Genomic DNA, 4,649 nt, shown 5'->3' with positions numbered 1-4,649 from the left:
ATCATGTATTTCATAATTGTAATAGGAGCGAAGAGAGACGCACAAGTAATAAAATATACATTTTATTTCATAAATTGCAGGTTATAGTAATAATAATTGCAATAAAGGGTGTAAAGTTAATTTACAATAATAAGAATAATCTGAAAGAGATTTCACATTTAGAAACACAAGTTCCAGAGGAACGTCAGTCTTTATCAAAGAAAAACACATCATGCCCTAGGGCATGTGGCACTCATGTGAAGTCTATGACATTTCACCTTGAAAGAACAGTCTATTAGAAACACTAAGTGTCCATGAAATCACTATGTATCACACAAGGGTCAACACAGGTACCCTTAGAGTTAAAGTCCCAAGTAACTCGCTGTTCTATGCAGAGTTAAACGGCAGGTTTCATAACACTACCTGCGGCTACCACGAAATGTTTAACTTCATGCACTTGTTTTGTGTAGTGCTTGAAGAAAACGCGCGACGATTTCCACCCTGTGAATCTCTTGAGGCTTTCGAAATCCATACTCTGGAAGAAATTCTGAGAAGACGCGACTTTTCTAGGATCATGACCTGCGGGTGTACTGTCAGGATCCGCTCTGCGAATGAAGTAGGTGATTTTCGCTCTTAGTTGTTTCAGTGACAGGTCGCTACCCGATGTTTCTCCTTTGAAGAGTTGACCTCCACCGAAGTCTGAAGTTCTTCGAAGATAGACCTTGAGACTCTCCACCGGACATAGAGAGATATCTTCCTTCAGGGGGCAGATTCGCCAGGGGCCCCATCTCTTGGTGGGTAATTCATTTTTTGCAAGAAACGTCGGATCAGGGAAGAGGGTAAGTTCTCCTGTATCTGCGAACAGGATATGACCCTCGTCTCTTGATAATGCCACTATTTCGCTGACTCGGGCTCCCGAGGCGAGAGCAAAAAGGAATATCACTTTTTGAGTCAGGTCCTTGAGAGGGCACGAATCGTCCAAGGTAGAGGCAAAATGGAGCACCTTGTCCAGAGACCAGGAGATAGGTTTTGGCGAAGGTGCTGGGCGTAGTCTAGCGCATGCCTTTGGTAATATATTAAAGATATCGCTGGACAGATCAATCTGGAAGGCGTACAGTAGTGGTCTAGTCAAAGCCGATTTGCAGGTAGAAATCGTGTTGGCTGCTAAGCCTTGTCCATGAAGGTGAATGAAGAAGGACATGCAAAAAACAATGGTGATTTCCGTAGGACTTTTTGCTTTGACGAACGAGACCCACTTTCTCAAGGAGGATTCGTATTGCTGTCGTGTGGATTCGGTCTTGTATTCTTCGAGGAAGTCTAGACTTTTCTTCGAAATCCCAAACCTTTTCTTTGCGGCTAGGGAGAGAAAATCATGAGATGAAGGTCCCTGACTTTCAGTGATGAAGCGAAGACAGTCGACTTCTGTACTTGCTGGGAGAGAACTTGCCCCGGGAGGGGGATCAGCGTGGGTTGCAGCTCCAGGACCAGTGGGTACCAGTTGCTCCGGGGCCACTTGGGAGCCAATAGGGCCGCTGTCCCTTTGAAGGTTCTCAGTTTGGAGAGGACTTTCAGCAGAAGGTTGGGGGGAGGGAACAGGTATATCCTGGACCATCTGTTCCAATCCAGTGACATGGCATCCACTGCTTCTGCCTTGGGGTCCTCGTACGGGGCCACATATCGAGGAAGTTGATTGTTGTCGCTGGTTGCGAAGAGATCGATCTGAAGTTCCGGGACTTGGCGAGAGATGAAGGAGAATGATCTTGCGTTTAGAGACCATTCCGACTCTATTGGATTTTTCCGTGATAGAGTGTCCGCCGTCACGTTGCGGAATCCTTGTAGGTGAACTGCAGACAGGTGCCATTTCTTCTTTTCTGCCAGACGGAAGATTGGAAGAAGTACCTGATTTATCTGGGGCGATTTCGAGCCCTGACGATTGAGACATCTGACTACCACCGAGTTGTCCAGAGTCAGACGGATGTGGATCGAGGGAGGCGGAGAGAGTTTCTTCAGGGTGAGAAGGACCGCCATGGCCTCCAAGATGTTGATGTGAAACGTCTTGAATAGGGGAGACCATGTTCCTTGAACCTGTCGATGGTGGGAGTGACCTCCCCAACCCTCAAGTGAAGCGTCCATGTGGATGTTGAGCGATGGAGGCGGGTGTTGAAGAGGAATGGACCTTTTCAGGGCCTTTGCTTCCGACCACGGCTTTAAGAGTAACCGAAGTCTGTTTGGGAGCCGTCTCTTGAGGTCTCTTTGAGCGATGGATGCAGAACGTCTCCAGACTCCCGCGGCATCCTTTAGCTGTGCGCGAAGCACTGGGTTTGTCACAGAGGCGAACTGTAGAGAGCCTAGAACTTGTTCCTGCTGTTGTGTTGAGATCCGTTTGGATTTCAGCATTTTCTGCCAGACCCTGCTATTTCCTTCCTTTTCTTCTGCGGGATGGAAAGGCGGTGTGACTGAAGATCCCAATGGATTCCCAACCATTGGAACTTCTGAGCTGGAGAGAGGCGAGATTTCTCGGCGTTTATCTTGAATCCCAAATGTTCTAGGAACTGGGTGACTTTGTTGCAGGATCGTACACAATCTTCGGGCGATGTCGCCCAGACCAACCAGTCGTCTAGGTAAGCCATCACTTGGACGCCGCGAAGGCAGAGCTGTTGGATGATGGCGTCTGCTAGCTTGGTGAAGATCCGTGGGGCCACGTTGAGCCCGAAGGGCATGGCCCTAAAGGTGTAACTTTTCCTTTGGAGTCGAAATCCTAGGTAGGAGGAAGTGTGATGGTTCATTGGAACGTGCCAGTAGGCATCCGCCAGGTCTATGGAGACCGTGTAGGCCCCTTGAGGCAGGAGGGTCCTTATTTGTTGAAGAGTCAGCATCTTGAACTTGTTGTTCGCAATGAACTTGTCGAGAGGGGATAAGTTTAGAATGACTCTGAGTTTGTCGGAGTCCTTCTTGGGGACGCAAAATAGTCTCCCTTGGAACCTGGTTGACTTTACCCTCCTGATCACCTTCTTGTTCAAGAGTTCCAGGACGTACTCTTCCAGGAGGGGGGCTGACTGTTGGAAGAATTGCTGGAAGGCTGGGGGTCGTTGTGTCCAGCTCCAGCCTAGTCCCTTCTTGATGATGCTGTGTGCCCAGGGATCGAAGGTCCAACGATCCTGGAATTGGTGGAGTTTTCCTCCCACTGGAAGCACTTCATTGCTTCTGGTTTCTCGAGGGTTTGCCACCTCGGCCACTAGCTCCCCTTCCTCCTCTGCCTATGGAGCGGCGGAGAGACGAATCTCTGCCGGAACCTCTGTTTGAGCCTCTACCTCTGGGACGAAAGGTAGTGGTGTGCTTCTCAAATGCAGGGGTGAAGACCGGTGACTGCGATACCACCGGTTGGGTGACCAGCTGAAAGGTCTATTGTGGCTGAGCTGCCACTTGAGGAGTAGCGGAACCCGGAAACTGCCGTCTCTGTTGACGTTGCTGGGGTTTGGGCTTTTGAGGTTTCCTCTTAAGTTGAGGGCCATCGTCCTGAGAGGATTTCCTTTTCTTCGACATGCCCCACTTATGGAGAAGGTTCCTGTTCTCCGTGGCGGCCTTGTCAGCGATCTCTTTCACCAAGGAGGACGGAAAGAGGTATTTACCCCAGATATTGGAGGAAATCAGCCTCCGGGGTTCGTGTTTCACCGTCGCGTTCGCGAACACGAATTCACGACAGGCTCTGCGAGCCCTAGTGAAGCTGTACAGGTCCTTCATTACCGTTGCCAAATGCGTTTTGGCTAGGACCATGTAGAAGTCCGGGATTCTAGTGTCTCTGGCCATGACTTCAAGCTGTACCTGGAGGGACAGCGATGCGGCAAGCCTCTCCTTCGTATCTTGTTCCCTACGAAGCAGGTGATCATTGAGGTTTGGGAGGTCCTCATTAAACTGACGACCGGCAACGTCAGGCTCTAACTTCCCCACTGTGAATGTTGACTGGACGTCTTTCCAGTGTCTATCATCAGGGGGAACAGTAAGGGAGAAGGGTCTGCACTCCTTCAGTACAGGGCAAGGTTTCCCTTCTTCCACTGCTTTCAATACCGCAGTGAAGGCCTTTTCTATAAAGGGGAAGGTTGCATTGTTTGGCGCAACAATGGTTGGGTGCTTTTTGCTAAGCGCCGGCATCTTGGAATAGGGAAGCCCCTACACTTCACCGTATTAGCTAGCATAGCCTGGGCCTTCGTGAGATCGAACACAATTACCTCCTTCGGTTCGGTCTCTTCTTTAGAGGCGGGTTCGGACCTGAGCCGGACGTAACAGTCCGGATAAGCCTCGAAACTCGGGAAGAGTTCCACTTCTTCCAACACGATCGAGCCGACCTTCTCACTGATGAAGATCTTGCCTGTGGTGATCGGGATGTGCTCGGCATACCTCCATGGGTTAGTATCCGAGCAAGCAGGGAGGTCTTTAACCGAAATCCGTTTTGGTTGTTTAAAACTTCCTAAGTTAGACCTGAATAGCTAGTGGGTCTCGCGAAGTTTTTTTTATCCATGAGGGCTTCAAGCATCTTGAAGACCTCCTGAGTGCCTGATGGGAGAGGATCCGGGGTGACAGAAGTCGAAGGAACGGATTCCTCGGTCGGTGTAGGAATCGGTGCTTGGGTAGGAGTGGGAGCGACCTCATGCTCCGAATCAGGGTATTCCACC

The sequence above is a fragment of the Palaemon carinicauda genome, chromosome 12 (genome assembly GCF_036898095.1).
Source record: "Palaemon carinicauda isolate YSFRI2023 chromosome 12, ASM3689809v2, whole genome shotgun sequence".
NCBI classification, from domain to species: Eukaryota; Metazoa; Arthropoda; class Malacostraca; order Decapoda; family Palaemonidae; genus Palaemon; species Palaemon carinicauda.
Note: the sequence above shows the minus strand (reverse complement) of the source record.